Raw genomic sequence first — 12282 nt, forward strand, 5'->3', positions numbered from 1 at the left:
CATGCTTGTAATCCCAGCTACTCGGGAGGCTGAGGCAGGAGAATTGCTTGAACCTGAGAGGCAAAGGTTGCAGTGAGCCAAGATCATGCCACTGTACTCCAGCCTTGGCAACAAAGCAAGACAAGAAAAAAAATAAAAGAACTAAATAAAAAGGTAATAGGGTTATATGAGGTCATAGAATAGGGCCCTAATCCAGTAGGATTGCTATCCTTATCAGAAGAGGGAAACACACACAGAGAAAAGGCCACAGGAGGACACAGTGAGAAGGAGGCCATCTGCAAGCCAAGGAGAGAGACCTCACTAGAAACTAACCCTACTGCCACCTTGATCTTGGACTTCCAGCCTCCCGAACAGTGAGAAAATAAATTTCTGCTGTTGAAGCCACCCAGTCTGTGGTCTTTTGTTATGGTAACACTAGCAAACTCATACACTCACCTGGGAGTAAGGGAAATCACTCTCCCTCTGCTTACGATACTCAGGGCTGTGAAACAACCATCAAAGCATTGCTTCTGCTTCAGCACCACGTTGAGAATAGAGATGAGTCTGGGGTCTTGACACTTTCTAGGCTATGCCCAGGGAAAGTGCACAGGTTTCCTCTGTTCACATGTTCCTAAGTAAATGAGAATATAGAAGATATTAAAATGTAATTAATAATTCAAATCTAGTTAATTCACATATTGAATATTCTAATCTAAAAATAGAAAATATACCTTCTTTTCAAGGTACCCATGGAATATTCACAAAAACTGACTATATAAAAATCCACAAAGAAATTGTTTAAATTCTCAAAAGGTAGAAATAATACAAAATATTCTCTGATCAAATTGCAACAAAATAAATATTCAGTACAAAAACAAAAAGACTCTACCACCCAGAAATTTTAAATTTTTTTCTTAAACATTTTTGGACCAAAGAAGAAACCAAAAAAATTGAAAACTATCTAGAATTTTTTAAACTCTACACATAAGAATCTATAGGACACAAAGGATAGGAAAATCTATGACTTTAATTACTTATATTAATAACAGAAGATAATTAATACGTGAATTAAGCATCTAAATCAAGAAGTTAAAAAAAAGAATAACAAGTACATTTAAATAACATGCAATGACAAAATTAATAAAAATAAAAGCTAACACTAGTAAATGAATAAAGTAATGAGTACAGAAGCCAGATTGTAGTGCTGGAGGTGAGAGGGTGCTGAGGAAGTGCAGGCAGAAAATGCAAACGACACCTCTGAAAGCTTGGCTGTGAAAGGGAAGAAAGACAGGGCAGTAGCTAAAAGTGGATGAGCCTCTGATAGAGAAACACTAAATACTTTGACAGTGGAGGAAAGGCAAGGACAGATGCCAATACAAGTCAAATTTATAAGGGATAAGTAGAAAACTGAGAGTTCACAGCTGTAAATGGTGTTTTTCCTGAAAATAATGAATAGGGAGGTGCAGGTGTTTGAGATTCGGACAAAAACCCTACGGAAAACAGAAGGCAAAAACTAGGGAAATACAGAATTGTTAGGGATTGTTGAGGGCCCAGATAACCTGACAGGAATTCAATCTGCCCAGAAATTGGATTTTCTGCAGTGTGCTGAGACGTCTTGGTGCAGAAGAGAAGACATTGGATTGAGGTAAGGTTGAGATTTTTCTGGCAAGGAGAACAGAAGTTAAACGGGCAAGAAAGAAGAGAAAGCCTTCACTGCATTTATCCAAAATACATTCATTAAGCAGATATTATGTAAGATAATAGGTTGATGTATAATAGCACAGAGTCTGGAGCTAAACTGCCTAGATTCAAAATCTGGCTCTAACACTTACAGAAATGTGTCCATGGATTAGTTGTTTAGTCTCATTTTGCCCCAACATTTTTTTAAATGTGTGAAAACACAAGGATACTAATCTACCTCTTAGAGTTGGTGAAAGGATTAAATGAACGAATTCAAATTTAAAAATCAGAATAGAAATTTTTCTTCTGACCATGACAGAATAACAGTTATTGGAATTGCCTTTCACCATAAACAACTACAAAACTGGACAAAACCGGACAAAACCTATGACACAGCTGCTTTCAGATTCCCAGGTAGAGCACGCCCACAAATTCTGATTCAGGAGGTCTAAGGCAGGGAACCAGCTGTTTCAGTATATTTTTAAACGGTCATAAGCTTGGTTGCATGGCTGGTTTGGGAACCATAGTAAGTCCCATGTATGGAGGCTGACCCTCTCCTAACAAGCTCCAGAGGATGCAAGATAAAGAGGGAACTTTGTGAACAAGTGGGAGGACTGTACCGATGTTCTGCCTCGCTGGGAGAGGCTGGAAAAGTGACTAAAACAAGAGGTACAATTAGCTCATCTGTGAGGTTTCCTTCAGCTGTCACACGAGGGACCCTGTAAGAGGAAACAAGGCCACTGTTGATCTTGTAGCTCCCAAGTGTCTCAGAAAGGTCAGCGATGTCACCAGTCCACTGGCCTAAAGCTGGGTTAACCAGATGACTCTGCTCCATAAGGTCTCTTCAGATCATTTCCTCCTTTCACTCCTGCTACCCAGCCCCATTTCAGGCCCTCATCATCTCATAACTGAATAGTTAACAATAATCACCCCTTTCTACAACAAGTTAACAGCATGGAGAAAACAAAACTTAAGAGGAATAACGAATTGATGCAGTGTGTGGGTATGATTTTGCTCCTAATTCAAATAAATCAACTTTAAAAAGTTATTTCTGAAGCCATCAGGAACATCTGAATACAGACTGAGTGAGGATACTGAGGAATCATTCCTAATTTCAGAAAGATATAAATGGCACTGAGGTTAAATGAGAAAAATTCATTTTGAAAAATGCATGAATTGGAGTATGTCGTGATGAAACAACATGATGTCTGGGATTTTCTTTAAAATATTTCAACAGAAACGAAAGAAAAAAGAAACGAAAGACAGAAAAGGAACAAAAGACAGAAGAATAGATGAAGCAAGTGTGGCAAAGTCTGGACGATGTTGAATCTGGGTGATGGGTATTATGTGGGGTTCATCATATTATTCTATTTTTATGTATATTTGAAATATACATAATTCATTAAAAATATGAAAATATTGTTAACAGAGAAATAAAACAGTGTCTGGCATCCAATGACTATTATGTAGGTATTGGGATTCGTAGTCATAACAATTGTGTGGCGAGCACAGTTCCTAATGCCAAGGATATGGTGGCAGACAAGGCCCTGGCTCTCACAGGGTCCACATACCGGGGACTAGGACATGATGTGACAAGTAAACGAACAAAGAAGATCATATCAAACAGTGTAAATGCTAGGAAAAACAAGCTTTATTTTTATTTATTTGTTTGTTTATTTATTTATTTATTTATTTATTCGAGATGGAGTCTCGCTCTCTCGCCCAGGCTGCAGTGGCATGATCTTGCTGAACTGCAACTTCTGCCACCTGGGTTCAAGTGATTCTCCTGCCCCAGCCTCCTGAGTAGCTGGGATTACAGGTGTGCACCACCATGCCCCACTCATTTGTGTATTTTTAGTAGAGATGGGGTTTCATCGTGTTGGCCATGTTGGTCTTGAACTCCTGACCTCATTTGATTTGCCTGCCTTGTCCTCCGAAAGTGCTGGGATTACAGGTGTGAGCCACTGTGCCCAGCTGAAAACAAACTTTAGATGGGATGGTGTCTCAGTCTATTTCTGATGTTATAATTAATGCCATTTTTCAAAGAATAAAAGTTTATTCAGCTCATGGTTTTGGAGGCTAGGAAGTCCAAGGGCATGGCACCAGCGTCTGGTGTGGGCCTTTATGCTGTGTCATCACATGGTAAAAGAATTGCATGGCAAGACAGAGCAAGCAAGCCAGAGAGAGCTTGTTTTTCTAACAAAGCCACTATCAAGGTAAGAAACCTACTCCCATGATAATATCAATCCATTCATGAAGGCAGAAGAATTAAGCTTCCAAGACATAAACTTCTGGGGGACACATTCAAACCATAGCAGATGGTCAGGTAAGACCCCTCTGAGAGGCAATATTTGAGCTGAGACCCAAATTATATGTGAAGGAGGCAGCCATGCAAAGATATGGGGTGGGATTGGGGGTGGGGGTAGGCAAGGGGCTCTTGGCAGTGGGAACAGCACATGCAAAGGCCTGCTCTGTTCTGGAAGCAAATGAATCAGAGTGAGGCTGGGTGTAGAGGAGGGAAAAGAGTGGAAGAAGATGGTCAGAAGAAGATAGACAGTGGCAAGTTTATTTAGAGCCTTTGCTGGCAGCAAGAAGAGAAAGATGGCTAGTTAGAAAGAGCCCTGTGATAGGCATGAATAAAACATTTAGGAAAACTCTTGTCTGCAACAACTTAAAAGGTAAACTAAGTCAAGTATATACTAAGTCTATAGTTCTAAGGGAAATAGCAAGGTGGGGTGGGGGACGTAATATTAATATGTGTTGATTGCTCCTCAGTGTTTGTAGCAAGATATTACCATGAAGAGATGTGTTCAGGTAATAACTGGCAATTTCCCAAGAAGAAATGAATGTAAGTAGGAGGAAATGAATGTAAGTAGGAGGAAATTTAGGTTTTCTTGGATATAGGAAACCTAACTGCTTCTGGACGCTAAATTACAGGAATTAAACTGGAAAAGTCTTCAAGCACTAAAGGCTCACTATTAAAAATTATCTTACAAAGAGACTACTGTGATAAACATCAGATTAAAGGTGTTGCTTTTCCCACCCAAGCTGACTTTCAGATGACCCCAAAGTAGCCACCAGGAAGTTGACAAGGAGACTTGGAGGTGCAGAAGAAAAAATAATAATAATAACACATTAGACAACTAAGTCGAGGAAAGAACTTTAATCGTGGTTAATGGATTACTGGCATAAGAAATCGATTGGAAGCAAACACAGCCAAAGGCTATTTTTGGAGAAACTGAATTGCCAAAAGTCCATGAACCTTGCCTGATAATGTCTTTGACTCTCAAAGCTTAAAACCACACTCAGTCTCCCAAACTTGCACAAGCAGGAATTGGGCTGGTCCTGAAAGCCACGCTGTCCCAAGGCAGACTCAATCCCAAGACTCACTTCAAACGTGGCCAGGGAACAGTTAAGGAATAATCTCCCAGAGGTACATCCTAAAAGTAACAGAAATAGATGAGACATCAGGGTGGGGGAGAATGTAACTAGATAAGGGAAGAGCGTCAAGGAACCTTTCAGAGATTGTCTACTATCCAGAGCTCCAGCAGATGATGGGGTGAGCCAATGAGACTGAGAAGCAGCAGCCAGCGAGGGAGGGGAAACCAGAAGTGTTTCCAAAAGGAGCAAGTCAGTTATGTAGAAAGCTGTTGGGAGATCAAGGAAGATAAAGCCAGCTGTGATATTGTGAAATATATATTTGGTCTTCGTCCCTGTCTCTTGGCGTACAACTCCTAAAATCCTTGAAAGCTTCAAAGTGATTTTATGCTGAAAGTGCCTTTTCATATGTGAATGAGTTTACTGGGGGTTGGCAGCCCATAAGCAGCTTCAGGATGGGGGCTGGTTGCTGAAAAGACCAAGGCAGGATTAGAGGGTTGGCACTTTCACCCCCACCCCACAACATCCAGGAAGGGGAGAGGAGCCGAAGGTTGAGTTGATCTCCAATGGCCAGTAACTTAATCAATCATGCCTACAAAATGAAGCTTCCATAAGAACCCAAAAGGACAGGGTTCAGAGAGCTTCCAGACAGCTGCATCCCTGGAAGTTCCTGGAGAGTGGCACACCCAGGGAGGGCATGGAAGTGCCAAGCCCCTTCCCGTACCTCGCCCTACATACCTCTTCAACTGTATCCTTTGTAATATCCTTTACAGTAAATAGGTAAATGTGGATGTTTCCCTGAGTTCAGTGAACCACTCTAGCATATTAATCAAACCCAATGAGGAGGTTGTGGGAACCCTGATATATAGCCGGTCATCAGAAGCACGGGTCGAACAACCTGGAGCTTGCGATTGGCATTGGACGTGGAAAGCACTTTTGTGGGACTGAACCCTTAACCTGTGGGATCTGATGCTATCTCCAGGTAGGTAGTGTTGGAACTGAATTGACTTAGAGGGCACCCAGCTGGTGTCAGCTGCTGCAGAAGTGCTTGCTTGGTGTGTGGGGAGAAGCCCCCTACATTAGGTGTCAGAAGCTGTGTGTGACTATGTTGTGAGAGGGTAGCAGGAAGAAACTGTATGTTAATCCTATATTTTCAGACCAGCAAAGAAGCCATTGCATTTTGCATGGTGGAACCACTAATGAACTTGAAAAGACAATTTTAAAGGAATAACAGAGATAAAACCCCAACTGGAAATTGTTGTAAGAAAAAGGAAGGAAGACAAGGTCTGCAGACAGCTCTCTAGAATTTTGCTCTTCCAAGGAAGAGAGCAATATAGGTGGAAGCTAAAGGGGGATGTGTGCTCAAGGAAAGGTTTGCTAAAATGGGAGGTGTTCTATGCTGATGTGAATAATCAGGAGGAGAGGGGGAAACAGATATAGCAAAGAGAAGACAAGCACAGGAGCAAAGAGCTTGGAAAGACTGAGAGGATATGATCCAGAGCGCAAGAGGAGTAGCTGACTTTAAGAGGAGGACAGACACATAGTCCATTAGAAACAGGAAGCCCACGTCACTCCGGGTCTCATTTTATCAGACTTGTCAGTGGCTGGCAGAGAACCAGGAAGGAAGGCATGACATGGGAGACCCACGCTGCTGCCTGTGAACCGGACGATCTAATGTTATGCTGTTCTTGGTGTAACCGAAATGGAGGTTCAGTCGCTTGCCACTTATAGAGTTCAACAAGAGGTCTGGTATAAAGACACTGATTTCATTCCAAAGTTTAGCTTAGGGGAGGACGTCCAGGCTTCTGCATTTAAGGCTAGCACTTCACTTTGGGGGCAGAAAGTCGGGGCTTTTAAAGGGGGACTTGGTATGTACGGCATACAGGGGAGGGAGTGAGTAGGTGTGGGGTGTACACGGTTTGTGCGTTATCTACCAGGTGGTTGGGCTGGTGCCATCATGGGCAGAGCTAGGTTACAAAGTGGCCATGATCTTGAGATACTCTTCAGGTGGGAAAGAGTTTTGTAGTGGGCACACTTCAGGTTGTAAATTCAGGTTGTAAATTGACGGCTGTCTCTCGACGCAAGCTCCTGGTAGGAGAGAGCTGGGCTCTGGAGCTGCTAAGTAAGCACACAATCAGATAAGTTTGCCCAGCAGGGAGTGTGTGGTGAAGGGAAGGTCAAGGTTATAATCATTTCTAAAGAGCTAAGTAGGAAGCAGGGAACAGGAGAAAGGAGAAAAGAGAAAAGAAAAAAATCATAATTGTAGAAAATTAACTTTTTTTCTCTTAGAAACATGGGGGTAGTCAGTTTCATTGGTGCTTGTTTTCTTTTGCCATCCTTGAGACTTCAGAGAAATCTAATTTAAACATCCCAGGCTGGTCTCAGCTGTGCCAGAGAATTCAGGAAAAGAATTCAGCTGGTCTCAGCTGTGGAGAATTCAGGAAAAGGTCAAGTACCCATGCTTGGGATGGCGGTGAAGGAGGAATGGTAATCGGCAGATTTCCGAGAGTAAGGTGAGTATCCCTCAAGCTGAGCTGGTGGGGGCCAGTGTCCCCATCTCCCCCGCCATTTGTGACCCCTTCTTCCCAAATGGGGAGTTACTAGGGAAGATCTTTCCCTTACCTCGTCCATCAGAGGAGCCGTCATGATGCACTTCCTCTTTCTCTCCAGCTCGTGTCACTAGAAGCTCACTCTATGCTGAAGACCACACTGATCGGCGTGGAGGGGAACACAAAGTGAAATCTGCTGCTTTAAAAAGCGCTGACAGGTGATAGGAAGCCAGGGGATGTGTTTCTCTGAGGATCTTGGTAGTTGGCTCTATAGTACAGTCCTAGAATCCTAGAAGTTTCGGGTTGGAGGGGTTTTCCTTTTTTTTTTTGAGACTGAGTCTGGCTCTGTCGCCCAGGCTGGAGTGCGGTGGCCGGATCTCAGCTCACTGCAAGCTCTGCCTCCCGGGTTCACGCCATTCTCCTGCCTCAGCCTCCCGAGTAGCTGGGACCACAGGCGCCCGCCACTTCGCCCGGCTAGTTTTTTGTATTTTTTAGTAGAGACGGGGTTTCACCGTGTTAGCCAGGATGGTCTCGATCTCCTGACCTCGTGATCCGCCCGTCTCGGCCTCCCAAAGTGCTGGGATTACAGGCTTGAGCCACCGCGCCCGGCCTTTGGAGGGGTTTTCCAAACCATTTAGTTGCATCCATTTGAGATGGCTGGAGGCGCCCAGGGGCAAGGAGAGTGACAAGATGGCCTGTCCTAAGATCGCTTCCAGTCAAATCATCTGTGGACCCAGAGTCCAGAGGTTGGCTGGTCAACCAGTTCTTAGAGCCGGAAGTGGGGTGTGGAGGGTTTAGGACAGGCGCCAGGCTCACTCACTGCAGTAAAAGGGCAGTTCGACAGAAAACCAAACACTGCATGTTCTCACTTATAAGTGGGAGCTGAACAATGAGAACACATGGACCCGTGGAGGGGAACAACACACACTAGGGCCTGTGTTGGTTAGGGGGTGAAAGGGAGAGCATCAGGAAGAATAGCTAACGAATGCTGGGCTTAATAACTAGGTGATGGGATGATCTGTACAGCAAACCACCACGGCACATGTTTGCCTGTGTAACAAACCTGCACATCCTGCACGTGTAGCCTTGAACTTAAAAGCTGAAGACAAAAAAATAAAATAAAAAAAATTGAAAAGGGCAGTTGGATTTAAAGGCAGGAGCTGACTTCAGCGACCCTCCATTATGGGTTTTTAGGCTCTTGGAAGGTTCAGGACCTCAGGAAGTAAGAGTTTGTCCCATTGCACTGCAGCCTCTTACGGTCACGTCCCAGGGTCTCAGTGACCCAGCCCTAGGGGCACTCTGGGCTCCTTCTGCAAACCCTTCGAGAACTGCTTGCTCCTTTCCCAGTCACAAAGCTTTCGAGGAGCTGAATTCCAGCTGAGTTTGATCTTACCTCAATACAAGAGGAGGCCTCGCCTATCCCTGGGGCTGGGGCTGACTGACAACAGCTTCCCATTCAGTTTTTTAGGGATGGGAGGAGTTGGCTTTGATATGGCCAGCTGGTGGACGGGAGAAGAACAGTCCAGAAAGAAATATTGAGTCAGGAGGCCTTCTGGAAAGGCCCAGCTGAACACCGCCCCCCACCTCCAAGTAGTTTAAAGCATTTCTTCTCTGGCACAAATCTGGACCACATTCCCTCCTTACTCAGCCCTACCCTGACCTGGGATAGCAGGGGACCCAAAGGAACCAAGGCAGCTTTGTTTGTTTGTTTGTTTGTTTGTTTGTTTTGAGACGGAGTTTCGCTCTTGTTGCCTAGGCTGGAATGCAATGGCGCCATCTCGGCTCACCGCAACCTCTGCCTCCCGGGTTCAAGGATTGTCCTGCCGCAGCCTCCGGAGTAGCAGGGATTACAGGCGTGCACCACCACGGCCGACTAATTCATTTTATTTTTGTTTAGTAGAGATGGGGTTTCTCCATGTTGGTTAGGCTGGTCTCAAACTCCCGACTTCAGGTGATCCACCCGCCTCGGCCTCCCAAAGTGCTGGATTAAAGGTGTGAGCCATCGCGCCCGGCGGAAATAAAAGGCAGGGGGTTTTTTTGTTTTGTTTTTTTGAGACCGAGTCTCGCTCTGTCGCCCACTCTGGAGTGCAGTGGCGCCATCTCGGCTCACTGCAAGCTCCGCCTCCCGGGTTCACACCATTCTCCTGCCTCAGCCTCCGGAGTATCTGGGACTACAGGCGCCCGCCAGCACACCTGGCTAATTTTTTTTTTTTTTTTTTTTTTTTTTTTTTTTTTTGGTATTTTCAGCAGAGACGGGGTTTCACTGTGTTAGCCAGGACTGTCTCGATCTTCTGACCTCGTGATCCGCCCGCCTCGACCTCCCAAAGCGCTGGGATTACAGGCGTGAGCCACCGCGCCCGGCCCCAAGGCAGCTTTTGAAGGGATATGCAACCCCAGTTGCTTTCTGGGCGGCCTTAGCAGCAGAAGCACCTGCAGTCAGCGCCCACTAGGTGGAGACAGAGTCTCCGAGATGCCGGCAGCAGCCTCACTCGCTCCAGAACGCCAGGCTCCTGGGTCCCGGTTCCGAGGGCTCCTGTTCTAGAAATAAATGTCCGGGACCCCAGCTCCCCTTCCAGACCAGCCAGAGTCTGTCCCCACTGATAACTCACGTTTATAGCGTCATGGTGTTTAGAAGGCTGGTTCACATCGTTCCTCTAGTCGGCTGCACACTCGTCCTGAGGATGGGTGGACCAGGTATTGCTGACCCCAGTCTTATGGTTGAGGAAGTGGAGCCGTCGGGAGCCTTTGAGATGCAGTGAAGGTCACGCAGTGCACAGCAGAGCTGGCCTCAAACCCAGGTCCCCTCGACTGAATCCCAGATTCGACCACATCTCAGCCGCCCCTCTTCTCTGGGGTGCACCGCATGGCAACCACCAGGCTATTTGGCATCAGAGTGGAGCCTGGATGCTTGGTTCCTTGGGTCTGCATGCTGTACCCTGATGGGGCCCATCTGGTCTTCAGAGAGCTGCTGTGCCCCAAGGCCAAGGCCCAGCTCTGCCTCAGGGGATTTGAGGGCACTCAGAGATGCAGGCAAGGACAGCGGTGTGTTTGTGGGCACTTCCGTACCCCCGAATGGGAGAACCAGTGGGGCTTGACCACACGGGAGTCGTCTCCCCAGACATCCCTGGGTGTGTGAGTGCTGGGGGGAAGTGGGGACTGGCGTCGAAGGTCTGACTTAGACCTGCTTGGTAAAGGCTGAGAATGAAGGAAAGCCTGTATTCCCAAAGTTGCCAGCAAATTCTGGACAAGCAGGTGAATGAGGCAGAAGAGCTGAGAGCAAAAAAGCAGTTTTAGTTCCACTTAGGGAATGGCTTCCTTTCTTGTGGGTAGAAGTTATGGGAACACACAACAGAAACTGTCAAACCTGGCTGGCTGGGGGCACGTGGGGTGGCCATCTCCTCGATGGACAGCATGCCTGAGACACCGCCTACCAGCTATGGAGTCACAGCCTCAGTTTGCCCATCTGTAAAATGAGGCCAGCACGCGGCACCTCATCCCACCAGTGAAGGCTGAACGGCAGCATTCTGAGTGTGCTGTGAATAGCAGATTCCTCTGGTTGGTGAGCTGTTGTGTGTTGGGTGCTCCCACTCTGTCACAGAGTCAGAATAAGAGGAGCCCCGTTGGGTGCCGGGGTAGGTATGGCTGAAGCCAGTGATTTCTCACGTCGTCTGGCCCTGGAGACTCAGTCAGGGTGGTGGGTAATGGGCCCGGTGCCAGGCTGCATCTCTGCACCCCGCCTCCCTAGGAAGACATGAGGGAACGGGTGCAGCCAGCCGGTGTACAGTTGGGAGCGGCTGAACGCAGCGTGGCTTTGCTATTAATGTAGTCAGTAAATAAATAAAGGAGGGCTTAAGCTTAGTGTACAGCAATCAGTTTAGAACTACAGGGTAATTAGCGCTGCAGGGGGCCGCAGGGCTGCAGAGTCAGGTTTAAATGAGCGAGTTCACTTTCACTGAGGCACCCCCTGGGGAGCAGAAAACGCAGCCTGGAGAGGAACCTGCCCTCCTGCCAGCCCACGAGTGGAAGTGGGGATGGCGGCGGGGCTGGGCCTGAAACCACACAGAGAGCTGGGGGATGGACCTGCCCCCGTGGGCCAAGGACCAGGTGTCTACATGTGCACCCCCTCACCCGCTTTCCTGCCCCACATCCTGCCCAGCAACACCCAGGCAGCTCCCAACTATGAAGTGCCACTGCCCTGTTGCCTCCTGCTCCTTCTTCTGGCATGTGGCAGACACGGGTCAGTCAGGTGGTCTATGAATCGACATGAGCACACGTGTGGGGATGCAGGAGTCCCCCACTGGGCCTCTGCCGCGTGTGTACACGTGTCCTGGGGAGGTGCCCGAGTGCGCATGTGATGTTCCTCCATCCCTGCTTTCACTCGCCCCTGACAACTGCAACATGCGCCCTGGAGTGCTAATTACCTCTCTGTTTCCCTCCGTCTCCCTCTCCTTCTTTCAGCCATTTATACAACAAAGATTTACCAGGTGCCTGTCATGTGCCAGGCAGCGTGAGGCTCTGGGAACACAAAGATAGACAGCACACAGTTCCTGACCTCAGGGAACTGACAGTCTGGTCGTGGTGACAGTGAAGGAAACAGGTGACTAAATGGTGCTATAGAGACTCTGTGCCCAATTCAGCTTCCGGGGTCCAGGGAAGGTTTCCTGAGAAGGTTTGAGCTGAAAAGTGAATAAGGAGA

At 46.8% G+C, this 12282-nt stretch overlaps 1 protein-coding gene across 1 annotated transcript in view; it reads right to left on the reverse strand.

Annotated features, from left to right (window-relative positions):
- Positions 1-7921, reverse strand: part of NNMT (nicotinamide N-methyltransferase) — a 53534-nt gene extending 45613 nt beyond the window's left edge. The window contains exons 1-2 of the mRNA XM_009187318.4: positions 7660-7921; positions 436-610 (exon numbers count right to left, since the gene is read on the reverse strand). The gene's annotated coding sequence lies outside the window, so the exon portion shown is untranslated. The remainder of the gene's footprint in view (positions 1-435; positions 611-7659) is intronic.
- Between the last annotated feature and the right edge of the window lie 4361 nt (positions 7922-12282).

Source organism: Papio anubis, chromosome 12 (genome assembly GCF_008728515.1).
Source record: "Papio anubis isolate 15944 chromosome 12, Panubis1.0, whole genome shotgun sequence".
In the NCBI taxonomy this organism is placed as follows: Eukaryota; Metazoa; Chordata; class Mammalia; order Primates; family Cercopithecidae; genus Papio; species Papio anubis.